The sequence below is a fragment of the Rhinolophus hipposideros genome (genome assembly GCF_964194185.1).
Source record: "Rhinolophus hipposideros genome assembly, chromosome: 13".
NCBI classification, from domain to species: domain Eukaryota; kingdom Metazoa; phylum Chordata; class Mammalia; order Chiroptera; family Rhinolophidae; genus Rhinolophus; species Rhinolophus hipposideros.
The window spans coordinates 54950032-54967285 of NC_138059.1; the positions used below are offsets into that span (position 1 = coordinate 54950032).

The following is a 17254-nucleotide window of genomic DNA, read 5'->3' on the forward strand; positions in this document are numbered from 1 at the left end:
AATGACCATTCATTCATAATTTTAACCACATCAGTGAAAATCAATAGTTGCCTCTAATTGTTCAATCGGTTTTTTCCTGGGCTGCTTTAGAGGGATCTTAAATTAGATACTAGTCAAGTTAATATTCCTGATGAAGAACCCCTCTGTAGCAGTGACCGTCCAAGTCATCTGAGTACATATTTAAAAATAAGAGAAAGTTCTGGAAGCTGAATAAGTGGCAACAAACTCGTTAACAAAAAATGGAGAAAAAACACTAATTTATAAATATTTTCTCTAGGATTATAAAACCTATCAAGAAAATTAGCAACAATGGCAATGAATTGTCTTTTGGTTTTATAAGATAAAAAAATGGAGAAAGCAAATTTATTTTCTAAAATTTATACACATCCACACAGATGAGAAATCAAAAGTGTACGTCTAAAAACAGCCAAAAATGTGCTTGTATGTCTACAAATAAGATGGATCTGGTGTTTTCTCCCCTTTTAGAAGGGAAAGAATGCTTATATGTGAATTTTTTTATGATTTATATTACAGATTTAATACATTTAGGATGCGGAACTATAAACTTCAGCTAGCAGTCATTTCATAGCCTTCATAGCCAAAATAAAACATTATTAATCAATAAAAATTTTTATTAAAATATATAATGAGCATAACCACTTGTAGGTCAAAGGTTAAACTAAAAATAAAACAGCCATTTTACGAGTTCTTAATGGCATTCATATCTTCATTCTACAGGATAGCTGAAGCAAAAAAAAATATGCTCTTAGTTAGTATTTCTTAGAAATACTAACTAAAAATATGCTCTTAGATAGTATTTCTTCCTATAGTAAACAAGAAAAAGAGTGTTTGTGGGAAAGATTACTAGTCCTAAAATATGCGGATTTGAAACAAAATAAACCAGTGGCTAGGCTTCACCCTAATCAGTCTTCAGTGGGTGTTCAAAATCTAGGGACTGGGCGACACTGGCCTCAAGTCTTCGATTTTTGTTATCATTCTCTGTTCTGCAGCCACTATCACACCTGGAGCTTCCTCCACCTTCCTTTATCTTGGATTCAGGGATACCACAGAAGGAGGAGCCTGCAGTAAGCCAGTTCTAGCACTTTCTTGCCCCTTTCTCAAGGCTGCCACAAAGAAATGCTGTGATTTATCATCTATGCTGCCAACTGCATAGGAGAGATGATAGAAGTCAGTATAGCTCAGATCAACCACTGAAACTTAAAATAGGTAATTTTTAAACAAAAAGGCGACAGTTAAGATAAATTGAATTGCATTCTGGAAATTACCTTACATCTGTATGCAAATACACAAAAGAAAGATTTGGATTGAACAGGAGAATTTTTTTAGAAGTCTGGAGGTGGGGAAGGAAAGCATTTGGGAAAGAAAAGTAAAAAGGCTCAAATATAATTGAGTAACATCTGTGGGAACACAAATTGAGGAGAGGATAAGCAAACATTGGATTAGGGAAATGTCTTGCTTGGATAGAGTTGGGGGAAATGAGGAAATCTAGTGTTTTGATATTCTAAAATAATGTAATGGGAAACAAAAAGTAAATAAATATGTTAGGCTGCATCTATGGTTAAGGGATGGGTCCATTTTCTCTTTATTGATTTTCAAAGTCAGGCCATTTCCCCTTAATGGATTTTACTTTTTTCTGCTGACATGGTCATGTTTATTAGGCTTTCTTTTTATTTATTTATTTTTCACAACTCTTCAATAACAATGTTAACTCCTATTAAACCAGGAAACTCCCTTAGCAACCACTACTTGCTCTTTTTCTGCTCCTCTACCCCCAATCCATAAGGCCCATGTAGAAAGGGTAAAGTCCTACACTCCATTTCCTTTTTCCTTCTGTCTTAATATATTTGGTAACAGCACACATGAACTCCTTTGTCATGGTGCACAAGGCAAATTCAAATATATTATCCATTCATTCATTCATTCATTCATTCATTCAATTAACAATTACTGGAACTATATTATGTTCCATCATTCTACTAGGCATAAATCAGATAGAACAGTCATATTAGGTACAAGGAGCAGACAGTGTTATTTTCATTTGTAGGCAATAAAACTACACACCAGATTGGTAACTGGATGAGGCAAGGCTAATGGGAAAAGCAAGGGTAAAAGAGACCAACCTGCTCAACTCAGTTATTAATCAAGGGATCCTGAGTTCATGATTTAATCTCTCTAAGCCTCAGTTTTCTCGTCTACAACACAGAGACAATGATAGTGACCTCATAGTGTATTCTGAAAGTGAAATCAGACACTATATGCAAAATGCCTCATGCAGTGGTGGCACCTAGTATACACTGTAAGGGACAGTCATCATAGTAGTAGTAGAGAGAGCCAAATATTGTCATGGAAAGAAAAAAGACTGTGATCTTGCAAATATGTGCTTGAATCTTTATTCCTGCCCCGAGGAGAAAGATGATAAAAATTCTGCCTCTGCATTCTATAGCTATAAAATGATATTCATATTCCTTACCGTAGACAAGTAGTAACAAGGTTAAATAAAAACAGTGCATTTACTAATGAATCATACATTCAGTGAAAGCTAATTGTGCATTTGTACAGCACAAATTTTTGATGCTGGGGACTGTACTCTGCCCTAGGCTTGTAGTTATTGAGAAATTATTGTAATTAACCAAGGGACCTTGGTTAATTACACTGCTACCTACAGTGACAGCAAGAAAGGAAGAGTGAACACTCAAGTCCTCTGAATCAAACTTCACTTTTCTCTTCTGTATACATCCATACTGCTTGGCAGGGGGAGGGGGAAAAGCATTAGTTAAAACTGTAAAGTTTCATCTCATGAGTAACCAAAAAAAAGACAATAAAGAAAAAAAGGGAATTAGAAGAGGGAATTAGAAATACCTACATACCTTTACAGAGAAAAATGAGTAGACAAAGGATCCCTGCACAGCAGACAGGCAAGACGAAGAGGCCCACTACTGAATTCACCTAAAGGTGGGAGATTCGCGCGAGCAGGGGAGGAGGGAAGGGAGAAGTGCGGAGACGGAGCCTCACCGGTGCAGTACACAGACATAGCTCAGTGCTCGGAGCTCGCTGCATCCTGGAACTACCACAGCTGTGGGAGAGGGAAGAACTCAGACTGCTAGGGCTCCGCTTATGGCACACAGGGCTAGGGGACAACATATAACACAGCTGAACCCAACGCTCACGGCAGAGACCTCGGAGAAAAGACTGAGGGAAGAAGGCTGAAAATGGTAGTTTAAGCCCTCACTGCTGAGCAGAGAACAAAAGCCTTAGGCACTGAGACTATCCGCCTCCTCCCTACCCTCCCAGAGTTCGCCTTCCCCCACCTGCCCAGTGCTAGAAGCGGAACACTAGCAGTGTCAGATCAAAAGAACAGAATATTTGCTGTTCTGAGAACTGTGGACCAAAGACACAGATTCACAGCACAACTAGTTCCGGCAAAGGGTGGGAGCTGTGGAAGCGGACGGGCTGTGGTGGTGGTCGCCCCCATTGCTCTGGGCCACCTCTCACCACTCACCCCGCCCCTGGTGCCACCTATCTGGGCAGATCCCTGCAGGAGTAACAGAACTGCTGAATCTGGTGCAGGAAGAGCTTTAGAACATCAAAAGCTCTCCCCATCCCCACAGGGACCTGATGCCCTATGACCCAGGCGAACTGTTAAGAGTGGAGAAGCCCGTCTCTTAGGGAATCCCCCCCATTGTGTGAGAAGCTGGAATAGTGCAGAGAAAACAGCACTACTGTGTGAGAGAGGGGGAAAAGGCTGCAGTCAGAGATAAAATAAAACATTCTACCAACAAGTACTGGAAAACAAAAGAAAGACCTCTTCCAATCAACCTGTTGCAGAAGCCACTCCTGTAGATGTCTAGGAAGAGAAATAATAAATCAGTAATTGCCATGAATAACCAAGGCAATAAGACAGCTCGAAAGAAAATGAAAAGTCTCCAGAAAAGGAACTTAAAGATATGGAAATATTTGACTTAAATGACAGAGAATTCAAGATTGTAGTTCTGAAAAAACTCAACGAGATGCAAGAAAACACAGAAAGGCAATTTAATGAACTCAGAAACAGAATCAAAGAACAACATGAGAATTTTACGAAAGAGATTGAAATTTAAAAAAGAACCAAATGGAATTTCTGGAGATTAAGAACACAGTAGAAGAAATTAAGAATGAAATAACCAGCTTAGGCAGTAGAGTTGACCAGGTGGAGGAAAGACTCAGTGACCTCGAAGACAGAAACCTGGAAATTACACAGAGGGAAGAAGAAAGAGACTTGAGACTTAGAAGAAATGAAAGAACTCTACAAGAACTTTCTGACTATCAGAAAGAGCAATATAAGAATAATGGGCATACCAGAAGGAGAAGAAAGAGAGAAGGGAACAGAGAGTATATTCAAACAAATTGTTGATGAGAACTTCCCAAACTTGTGAACAGAACTGGATCCTCATATCCAAGAAGCAAATAGAACACCTAATTACCTCAATCTCAACAGGCCTTCACCAAGGCACATTGTATTGAAGCTGTGTAAAATCAACGACAAACAAAGAATCCTCAAGGCAGCCAAGGAAAAGAAGATGCTAACCTACAAAGGAAAGCCCATTAGATTATCATCAGATTTTTCAGCAGAAACTCTACAAGGCAGGAGGGAGTGGAACCAAATATTCAAACTATTGAAAGAGAGTAATCGTGAGCCAAGAATATATATCCAGCAAAGATATCCTTTAGATATGAAGGAAGAATAGAGACCTTTCCAGACATACAAGAGCTGAGGGAATTTTCTAACACACGACCTGCACTACAAGACATACTAAAGGACGCTATTTGACCACCATCAACAGGGACAATTTGTGGCAACATAAAAAGGGGGAGAGTAAAGGACTGAACCGGAATATGGGAATGGAGAAAGTAAACGTGCTAAAGAAAATGGAATACTCTAAATATCAAACATTCTTTTACATAAATTTAAGGGTAACCACTCAAAAAAAAAAAAAAAAAACCAGAACCGAAATATACACTGTAATAAAAGAAGAATCAGAGGGAAACATCATAGAATACCACCACACAGAAATAATAGAGAACAACAAAAAGGCAAAGAAACAATGGGGACACAGCCTTACCAGAAAAGTAAAGTTAGAATGACAGGAAATCTTCACGTATCAATAATCACCCTAAATGTAAATGGACTGAACTCACCAATAAAGAATCACAGAGTAGCAGATTGTATCAAAAAACTAAACCCAACCATATGCTGTTTCTGAGAGACACATCTAAGCTACAAGGACAAGCAAAGACTGAAAGTGAAAGGGTGGAAATTGACACTCCAAGCAAATGGTACCCAGAGAAAATCAGGTGTAACCATGCTGATATCAGATGAAACAGACTTCAAGGTGAAAAAGATAACAAGAGACAAAAATGGACATTTCATAATGGTAAAGGGTACTATACAACAAGGAGACGTAACAGTCATCAATATTTATGCCCCCAATCAGGGAGCACCAAAATATACCAAGCAACTACTAACAGAAATAAAAGGAGAAATGGACCAAAACACAATTATACTAGGGGATTTAAATACATCATTGACAGCTATAGATAGATCATCCAAACAGAAAATAAATAACGAAATAGCAGCCCTAAATGACACATTAGATGAAATGGACATAATTGGCATATATACAGCACTTCATCCTAAAACATCAGACTATACATTCTTTTCGAGTGTACATGGAACATTCTCAAGGATAGACCATATATTGGGACATAAAACAAGCCTCAGCAAATTTAAGAAGATTGAATTCATACCAAGCATATTCTCTGATCACATGCTTTGAAATTGGATATCAACTGCAAAACTGCAAAAAGAAAGCAGGAAAAACCACAAATACATGGAGATTAAAGAAGAAATTAGAGGAGAGATCGAAAGAAAAATAGACACATAAACCAATGGAATAGAATTGAGAACCCAGAAATAAAACCACATAAATATGGACAGATAATTTTTGACAAAGAAGCTAAAAACATACAATGGAAGACAGACACCCTCTTCAATAAATGGTGCTGGGAGAATTGGATAGCCACGTGCAGAAGAATGAAACTGGACTGTTATCTCTCACCATGTACTAAAATTAATTCAAAATGGATCAAAGACTTAAGCATAAGACCTGACACAATAAACTGCATAGAAGGAAACATAGGCACTAAATTTATGGATGTTGGGTTCAAAAAGCATTTTATGAATTTGACTCCAAAGGCAATGGAAGTAAAATCTAAAATAAACGAATGGGACTATATGAAACTTAAAAGCTTCTGCACAGCAAAAGAAACCATCGACAAAATAAAGAGGCAACCGACTGAATGGGAGAAGATTTTTGCAAACAGTGCCTCTGATATGGGGCTAATATCCAAAATATACAAGGAACTCATGCAAATCAACAACGAAAAACAAACAACCCAATTGAAAAATGGGCAGAGGACCTGAAGAGACATTTCTCCAAAGAGGACATACAAATGGCAAATAAACATATGAAAAAATGCTCAACATCACTAATCATCAGAGAAATGCAAATAAAAACCACAATGAGATATCACCTCACCCCAGTCAGAATGGCTATCATCAACAAGACAAATAGTAACAAGTGTTGGAGAGGCTGTAGAGAAAAAGGAACCTTCATACTCTGTTGGTGGGAATGCAGACTGTTTCAGTTGTTATGGAAGGCAGTGTGGAGGTTCCTCAAAACATTATGAATAGAATTACCATATGACCCAGCAATCCCTCTCCTGGATATCTACCCCCAAAATTTGAAAACATTTATACATAAAGACACATATGCTCCAATGTTCATTGCAGCTTTGTTTACGGTGGCCAAGACATGGAAACAACCAAAATGTCATTCGATAGATGAATGGATCAGGAAGTTGTGGTATATATACATAATGGAATACTATTTGACGGTAAGAAAAGATGATATAGGAACATTTGTGACAACCTGGATGGATCTTGAGAGTATAATGCTAAGCGAAATAAGTCAGACAGAAAAAGCAGAGAATCCTATGATTTCACTGATATGTGGTATATAAACCAAAAACAACAAAAGAACAAGACAAACAAATGAGAAACAAGAACTCATAGACACAGACAATAGTTTAGTGGTTACCAGAGGGTAAGGGGGTGGGGGGAGGGAGATGAGGGTAAGGGGGATCAAATATATGGTGATGGAAGGAGAACTGACTCTGGGTGGTGAACACACAATGGGATTTATAAATGATGTAATACAGAATTGTACACCTGAAATCTATGTAATTTCACTAACAATTGTCACCCCAATAAATTTAAAAAAAATACTTAAAACATATAAGTTATATAGTACTATATAACAAACACCCAGGTATCCAATATTCAGAGTTTGAAATATCAACCTCATAGGGTATGATTAAATAACTTAATACATATAAAGTGTGTAGAACAGAGCCTGAGTAATAGTAAATACTGAATAAATACTGAATAAATCTTCAAAAAGTAAAAGAAAAAAGAATGACTAAAAGGAACTACACCAAAATGCTGTTTAAGATTGGTATTATTGCTATTGATTTAATTTCCCTTTAAACCTTTCTTAATTATTCAAAAAATTTACCTAAGAATATGCATTGCTTTTATCATATGAAAAACAAAGAAATTAAAATAAGAAAATATAGGTATTTTCTATAATTGAATAGAAAACATATACTATAGCACACATAAAATAATATAATTTCTCTTAATGCTTTCTACCACATCTCTGGTTTAAGTTTCAATCAAATCAGTCAGCTAACCTAACTGAAATATCTTGGCTAAGTATATGCAAGTTCGCAGATCTTCGTCAGTAGAAAGCAGATGGCTCTTTTAAAGATATTATGGTCCATGTGAAACTAAAGGGAAAGTTAGGCAGGGAGCTAAAATATTGTGAAGTCATTTGGGGGGAAAATGGCAAGTCAACTGGGAAAAATTGTGTCATTTTTGGTGGCAAAACAATTTTAAGTCACAATTCTTGAACAAGAAAATAAATAATTCTTACTGAGTTATGGAATGATAATCTTGTACAATAATTTATGAGGTTGTGTTGTCGATGTTTACTATAAAATATTCAACTTCTACATGTAAATTAAGGAAGTAACAGTTTTTGTAAATGGGAGATGCGGCCACCTAGCTGTCTCTTTTTTTCAGATGAAGACAAGCCAGATCTGTGAGTGCTTGTGGTAGTGAGAATGTGCTGTAACCAGGAAGAGAGGACACATCAATCTGACCGAATATTTCATTTCCATGCCATGAAATGCTGTACAATGACACTGCCGCATTTAACGGTCCAGACAAAATACAAAAGGGAATCTGTCATCCCCTTAAAACTATCAAACACTGAAAAACAAACCTGGAATCCTGACATGTGGAATATGCTTTTAACACACTTATGAGTTCTCAAAATAAGCCGGGGTTCATTCATGTGAGCTCGACTCAGCTGCCCAGCACACACAACCTTCTGCAAAATTATTTCAGAAATTGCTCTGAAGTAGTTTCCTATATATTTCTTTTTGAAAGAGAAGCATTGTCTAAAACTATCCCAAGCATTTTATTGTACAGCACAGGAAATATTTTTATCATAAAGAGAGCAATGGTTTCCTTAGATGGGTAGTGACTGAACAATTAAAACGGATTTGATTATGCTGGGATTTTTTTCTTCCAGAAGAGAGCCTACATCCTATTAAGAGCGTGCAATCCTAATGTCTACTGTTTTCATAGCTCTCATGTACAAAATCAAAAGACCTCATGACCACCCTTTCCCTACTCAAATAGCCTCCATTTATTGCTTTGAGAGCTAAGACAGGTTTTTCCCATGGGCCCACAAACCAACCAGGCAGCATTTGCTTTCCTATTGTCCTCTCGTTCTTCTGACCCCACTTGTCCTTGTCTGCATGAAGGCACTTGGAGAAGTCTTATCACCATTACCTCACATCATGAAAATGTCACTGTCCATGCCAAAAGACAGTTTCTGATTGTCCCTAAAATGTGTAGGCCTCAACATGCCAAAGTGCCCAGGGCCCTCTGCAAAGCTGGGGTGTGTGAGCTTTTCCCATCCTATGACACTGCTCTAGAGATTCACAAAGTGTCCCCTGAATACTTGTTCACTCCTATCTTTTACTTCTTACCCCAAATAATACAATGTTTCCCAAGACAATTACTTTCATATATACATAGTCATGGTATCTCAAACAAAATCTGCAGAATTTGAAGGGGGATAGTTGCCATAATATCCCCTCCACATGCTATCACTCTCAAATAAAGCCCCTCCCTCCTTCACCAATTACACAAGCTCCCAAGCATGTATCAATAAATTCAATTAGATACTGGTTTGGGAAAGGAGAAGGGTGAAGAAGTTATGGAGGAGGAGGAGGAGGTTTATATGGTTAGTATCTTTGTCTCAGCTCAGCTAAAAGTCCCAGTTGTAAGATTAAGGAATATTAGTTTTTTACCCACACTCAAAGATGAAAGATTCCCTTCTCAGAATCATTCATCACACTTGACATTCGCCCTCTAGCTGAAACTATATGTTGTAGAGTCCAGAGCTATTGACCTAAAAATTAGGAAATTTTGATTCCAGTCCTAGCTCTGCCCCTTTCTTGCCTGTGTCCATGGGCACACATGAGGGAAAGTACTTTGTCTTATCTGGAGCTTTATCCACACAGCTTAACAACTATTCAATTAATACTTTTAGTTAAAATTTATTTGAGCTTTCTCTTCTCCCCATCCATAATGTTGAAATAATAACAGCTATCTTATCTGCCAAATGTGGCTGTAAAATTAAAGATACAATATATTACATGAAAACATGCCCCTTCTCCTTATGAGTCAAAACTCAATCCTAAATGAAGTCTGATAAATATAAGATCATGCTACTGTCACTCCTCATCTAGGAAGAGAACCAGGGCCTGGTTTTTCAAATCCTTCCTGGAAAGAACTCAGACATCTCCTTCAGAGGATGCCTTCACTCATAATACATGAGCACCTCCTCCTCCAAATAATCTGCTTTTATGCAAGCGCTAGTTTTCAAGAAGATTTTTAAGTGTTTATTATTCGTTTTATCACAGGTATGCATATCCTCTGTTTTTCACTATAAAATCTGTGCCACATACTAAAAAGTCCACATGTTCCTGATAATGCAACTACAAGATGATGGACCCTGCACTGACCTGGGGTCTCAAATAACTGCAGAGAACAGTTTTGGCTGACCCTCACTGGACCTGGAGCAAAAACAAGAAACAAACTTTTGTTGTGTTCAGCCACTGGAATTTCAGGATTAATCTGCAGTTTCAGTGTAATTCAGCATATCCTAAGAAATTCAATCTCATGATAAAAACCCACTTGTGTTGGGTTTTTAGTTTTTAATCATTGCACGAGTTAAGAACATGTTAAGAAACAGGGTCCACATTCTAAGTGTCAAGACTCCCCCAGATTCCACCCCTACCTGAACAACTAACTGGTTGTATGACCTTGGTCAACTCATATTGTTTAGGCCTCATTCTCTTCTTTTAATAAATGAGAAGAGAAGACTCAATCAGCTTTAAAGAGCTTGCAGGTCCAGCATTCTATAAATGAACTTCCAGTTGCTTGCCTAGGAACCTACCCATTATTTATAACTTTCTTTTTGTGGCGCTATGCTTTCTTTAAAAAGTTAAAATAAAGTCTTGACTGACAATTGTTTGGAACACAACCTATTCATGAGCATGGGATTACATTAAAGTCAAAATCCCACTTACTGTCAGGTTACTTATAAATCCTGTATTGTAGTCGCACAACAGCCTAGCCAACTGTCCCTCCATGTCTTTCCTTAAGGAAAGAAGAGTCTGTGAGATTGTGCCTTTCTGGGACTCTGTTCCATCCTTGTGTTTACACATTATGTCTCTCTGTCTGGTCCCCAAAAGATGGTTTGCAGCCAAAGACGGGTAAGATATCTCACGGGAGATACAACCTAAGCCAGGCGGAACCGAGTGGGGACCCCTAATGAGCTACCTTAGAAAAATAAGGAAAGGGGCTTTGCCTCCCCTTCCCCCTGCCTGGGAAAGTCTGTTGCGTGCCCTGGCTTTTCCCTTGCAGCTGTTAGTGAGAGAAGTCATGAGCACAACAAAGATCAGTCCTCTCTACTTATCTCTACGGAGCTGTTACAATATGAGAGACTTGACCCTGAGAAGGTACAGACCTTAGGTAAGACATCATGGGAACTTGTGCTTCGGCTGTTTGAAGGTTAAAATAATTGGCTTGGGATGTTTCTATAACGTGATAAGTGAGTCTCACAAACCGTTCCAAAAACACTGCTACTCCCTTGTATACTTATCAATAAAAGCCTCCAGTCGGCTTTGTTCAGGGCTCCAGTCCTCTGAGACTGAGAGACCCCTGGCCTTCGGAGAGATTTAACAGCATTAAGTCTCGGTTTGTTTCTTTCTTAAAAACTTAACCCAAACTGCCCCTTCTCGCCTCCTCACTGCCCTTGTTGCGCGGGACGCGACACTGTATTTGTATGGAAGCAGTACTACCTTTCACAGTAAGTTGTGTATGTATCCCTGTGGTTTTCAACACTTCCACAATTCATGCAATTAGGACACACACAAAAAGTTAATCCAACACTCTTGGAGAAGACACCGTATGGCGAATGACAGCGTGGTATGCTGTGGGAGGGCCCGGAGGCCCGGAGGCCCTGGCATGGGAGGCAGAGGCAGTTTCCATGCAGGACAGGATTTGGCAGTAGCATCCCGGTCTGAGGTCATGGTTGGGGCCATGGTCCGGGCCGGGGCGAGGCCTGGGAGCTCACAGAGGCAAAGCCCAGGACAAGGAGTGGATCCCCGTCACCACGCTGGGGCGCCTGATCAAGGCAAGGACATGAAGATCAAGTTCTCGGGGGAGACCTATCTGTCCTGCCTGTGCATCAAGGAATCTGAGATCATAGTCTTTCTTTTCCTGGGGACAGCTCCCAAGGACAAGGTTTTGAAGCTAATGCCGGTGCAAAAGCAGACCCGTGCTGGCCAGAGGACCCGGTTCGAGGCATTTGTCCCCATTGGGGACTACAACGGACATGTGGCTCTTGGTGTTAAGTGCTCCACGGTGGTAGCCACTGCCATCCGCGGGGGCATCATCCTGGTCAAGCAATCCATCGTCCCTGTGCAGTGAGGCAACGGGGGAACAAGATCCGCAAGCCCCACATCTCCCCTGCAAGGTGATGGGCCTCATCCCCACCCCCAGGGTCACTGGCATTGCCTCGGCTCCTGTGCCCAAGCAGCTGCTGCTGAGGGCTGGTATCATGACTGCTACACCTCCGCCAGGGTCTGCACTGCCACCCTGGGCAACTTTGCCATCTCTAAGACCTACAGGTATCTCACCCCCTACCTCTGGAGAGAAACCATGGTCACCCGGTGTCCCTATGAGGAATTCACCAACCGTCTTGTAAAGACCCATACCAGAGTTTCTGTGCAGAGGACCCAGGCTCGCTGTGGCCACCACAGAATTGTATACAAGAAAAATAAAGTAAATAAAGCCTGAAAAAATTTTAATCCAACAGAAATCAAAATTACATGTATTATCAGTGAATGAACTAGCAAAATGATAATGATTATAGTCAGAATAACAAAGGAGAAGGTGCTCTAAAAAGAAACCGAAAAGAAAAATAAAACCAAATTTTGGTCAAAGAAAATTGAACCAAAGCTGTTGGACAATTTCCCATAAGATAGGGAAGTAATCTTTTTCAATCTATGAGGTACAATTCTGGCTTTTCATTCTTTTGCTACGTAGCTTTAAGAGGGCTTTAGAAAAAATGTGTTGCAGCAAGCGATCACACACAATGGTTTCTGGAAGTGGTGTGAGAGGGCCAAAACTCTTTGATTTGATATGAAATACATTTTCATCTCTGGTTTTGGAGTTGAAATACTGGTGCATGCTCAGCTTTCCCCGCTAACATTTGCTTTGGCTGTAGTCTAAGATTCAACTGCATCAGTTAACATCTCCTGCTTTGCCCAATCCATTTCATGCTTGTCACCTAACATTTCACTTGAATCGTTTTCAAATTCTCTCTTCTGAACAAACCTATACTTATCCCATGATTGGGTACCGACATAATCAAGTCATGTTTGTTCATTCATTTTTACTGCTTAAACCTGTGTTTGGGGAAATGAGTACCTTCACTTTTGAATAGTGGATAAAGAATGTAAATTTGTGCAGGTTGATTTTGTCATAAACACTAATTACCATCCCTTGGGTGAGTTACCTGAGTCATAACTTAAACATGATTCAGGCCAGCCCAAAACATCCATATGTCTAGGAAGAAATTAGTATTTCTCCCAGAAGGCCCTATTGAGAAAGAATGAGGCAGTATGTAGCATCTTGTGATGGACACGTGGCTCTTGGTATTAAGTGCTCCACGGTGGTAGTCACTGCCATCCACGGGGGCATTATCCTGGCCAAGCAATCCGTCGCAAGATTTTACAACAGGACAAGAGAACTGAGGGCCAGGCATTGTTGAGAAGGAGTGGTTTTTCCAATCCCTTTTATCCTCCCTTAGCATATATACCACAAAGCTGGAAGACACAAGCTCTGTGTGTTCTATAGTTCAGAGATTGTCTTTCTGCCCGAGGTAGAAAGAAAAAAGAAATGCTAAGAAGAGCAAAGAGAGGGCAAGTCACGAGCCGGTGAGATGCATCTGCCCAACTTCCCCTGAGGGCCAGAAAGGGGATTAGGTAAGAGGTAAGGGACTGAAACACCAGTGATGGCACTTTCCTGGCTTCCATTCTCCCCATGGGTTTCTGCGAGGAGCCCTTCCTGACAGCAGTTCGAAACCCGTGTGCAGTATAGTGAGGCAGAGGGAGGACTTGAGGTTTTAGTTTCCCAAACTGTCCTTGGTTTCATTATAGCATAGACAGAAAACTGTGCCAACTGTGGGTCTGGCTGGGGAGCTTGCCAGAAGGGGCTGCCATACTGGAACAATGTTTTGTGGTGAGTCCTGTGAGAGGACTGCCTGGCCTGTGGACAAATGATAACCGCAACCAAGCCAGGGAGGAATCCATGGTTCCGGGAGGGCAGAACTGAGGAAGAGGCACCACTGGGAAACAGCCGAATGTTCACCAGCCACAGACGTCAGCAGTGGGGACAGCAGGACCCAGCACCCAGACTCACACATCAGACAAGCTAGAGGACATGGGGCCTAAGGACTCCCAATGTCTCTTCTTTGCTTTACAATCAATAAGTTTTAGATATCATCTTGAAAAGGAGCCAGGAGAGGGATGCATGACTGGAAACCCAAAGACACAGCACATTACAGAGGTGACTGTTCGAATTACTATCTCACCATTCCTCCATAGAGACTGAAATGTTACTTTTTTTCTCCCATTGGTGAGAACGCATGAAGGAAACAAGATCACTGTAAACACAATAAAGAGCATTTTTTTTCTTTACAAATCCAAGCTATGTAGTTAGATTTTCAAAGCACAGCATAAACTAAAATGAACTGAACCTAACGTAGATTTAAAAGAAAATAATGCTTTTGACTCAAAGTGGAAGAATTACTGATATGAAAGCAATATAAGAAAAGTTTGTTTTTGTAATCACTCCTTTGCACCCACCCAATAAGGAGCATGAAATGCAATTTTCTGCATTTAAAAATATTTCTATGCGGTGCGGTAGATTGTATTAATATCAGTAAGTATTAAGTGCCTTTCCTGCAAGACATTCACTCATCTCACCCCATTGTACTATGGGTCATGTGATTTGTGTCGGCCAATAAAAAGTGAGGAGAAGTGACATCATTCACTTCCTCAAAGATCTTTAAGAGCCAGCTCATGGTTCATTGTGATTTGTTTTCCCCTTATCTCAGGGTTGTAGTAGCACATGTCAAGATGGCACCCTCATCGGCCTGGGCTTTTAAGAGACTACAATGAGCAGAGCCTCAAGCTGACCCAAAGGGAACATGTAGCATGTACAAAAAATAAACTTTTTATAAGCCACTGAATTTTTAGGCTGTTTGTTATTACAATATACACTAACCTGTCCTGATGTATGCATATGACACAGAATTATAGTTTTTTTGATGGTTTTGTTTTGCTTTTGGTGAATTTAAAGAAATTTTATAGGATGGATTTAAAATGTTTCTATTTTATTCAAATTACTTTAAAATTTGTCTGAGACATGCTCATACTAAGATTAAAGAATCAGGTTTAAAAACCTACTGTGACTGGTTAAACTGGTAATGAATAATATTCATTATTCTATGCAAATCATCTGTCGAAGAAATTCTTGTTAGGGGAATAAAGACCATATAAAGGATATGGTTTTTTGCCATCATTTTTCTTAAAATTATTTTCTTTTTATCATGAAAATTTGTGAACATATATAAAAGTAGGCAGCATGAGCCCAAATGTATCCACCACACAGCTTCAACACTATCAGTTCTTGGCCAATCTTATTTCTTTATTCATAGCCATCTCAACCCACTGCAAATTATTTTAAGCAAATCCCAGGCATCATTTTATTTATATATATATGTGTGTGTGTATATATATATATAATTATATATATAAAGTATATATATAATTTATTATATATATTATATATTATATATAATATATAATACATTATATTATATATATAATACATTATATATATAATGTATGTATATATATACATTATATATATAAATTATATATATATAATTTATCATGTACAATTGTTTTTGTATATACTCTTAAAGGACAAGAATTATTCCTTTAAACAAACAATGGTAGTTCCTTAGTATTATCAAAAATCTAGTCAATGTTCTAATTGCCTTGATTTTCCTTATTTCTATTAGTTGTTTGTTTGCATTGGTATTCAAACAAGATCCGTACTTTGAGTACAATTAATGGTATATTGATATGTCTCAAGTCTCTTTTGCTCTTATAAGTTCTCCCTCCACTTTTCTCCTTGCAGTTTTTGTTATTATTGTTGAAGAAACAGAACCATGATCCTGGAGGTTTCTAATTATTTAGATTTTGCTGATTGCATCATGTGGTGTCATTGAATATGTTCCTCTGACCCTCTATTTATTATAAATTGATATTTAGATCAGTAGTGAGATGAGGCTTGGGACTGAGGCTTGGTCACATTCAGGTTTAATCTGGAAAGAATACATCTTTTTTTTTAAGTATATTGGGGTGACAATTGTTAGTAAAGTTACATAGGTTACAGATGTACAATTCAGTAATACATCATCTATATATCACATTGTGTGTTCACCACCCAGAATCAGTTCTCTTTCTATCAACAAATATTTGATCCCATTTACCCACCCCTCTACCCCGTACCCTCTGGTAACCACCAAACTATTGTCTGTGTCTATCAATTTCTGTTTCTTCATTAAAAAAAAAAATACTACTTCACTGAGTTTAACATAGTTGATGTGTTTCATTCCCTATACTACAACGCTTATTGATTCTCAAATTGTCCCATCTTTCGTTTATGGCAACCTTTCCAATATAGGTCCTGAATCTTTGTGGCATGACCCTAGTAATCATGGATGCCCTCTTTGTTTGGGGTATGACAAGATGTTCAAGGGTTATTGTTCACTTTCTATCCCAATCTCCAAGAAGTCTTAATTTTTTAGCACAAGTCTGTATCCTGGGATACTCATTGTGGTAGATTTGGATATTTTCCCCCCAAAGTTTTTGTATGAATAAAGCTAGAAAATATGTATTTTAAGATAAAATACATCATGAATTGATACTAATTTTTTTTTTTTTTAGGAGGACACAGCTCACAGTAGCCCATGAGGGGATCAAACCAGCAACCGTGGTGTTACTAGCACTACACTCTAACCAACTGAACTAACTGGCCACCCCTATACTAAATTTTTAAATTAAAAATCAGCTCTACAAGATTTTTTACATAATCTCATCCATTTTATATCTCCTCTCACTCTGAAAATCCCAGTTTTTAATGTCAAAAAGATAATTTACTTCATTACACACTATACACGCAGTCTCGGAATAACAAACCAACACTACCATGAAAAATTTAAGATTTTTGGAAGGAGCGACGTTTGGGTCCTTATGGTATAGTGTTACTTGGAATACTTACTCTCTGAGCAGCTATGCTGTCAACTGGATACACAGTGCATTTGTTTCATTTTACGTCTGACTTTTAAGGGTTACTTTTCAAAATTTATTTTTTTTCTAACTATGGAAAAGATTTGCATTGTTTTAAAACTGT

The 17254-nt window shown here is 38.7% G+C and overlaps 1 pseudogene across 1 annotated transcript; it reads left to right on the forward strand.

Moving 5' to 3' along the window:
• Positions 1 to 11671: 11671 nt before the first annotated feature.
• LOC308506556 (small ribosomal subunit protein uS5-like) lies at positions 11672 to 12551 on the forward strand (annotated as a pseudogene). Its single transcript has 2 exons — positions 11672 to 11689; positions 11775 to 12551. The product of its transcript is annotated as a small ribosomal subunit protein uS5-like (transcript).
• The last annotated feature ends 4703 nt before the right edge of the window (positions 12552 to 17254 follow it).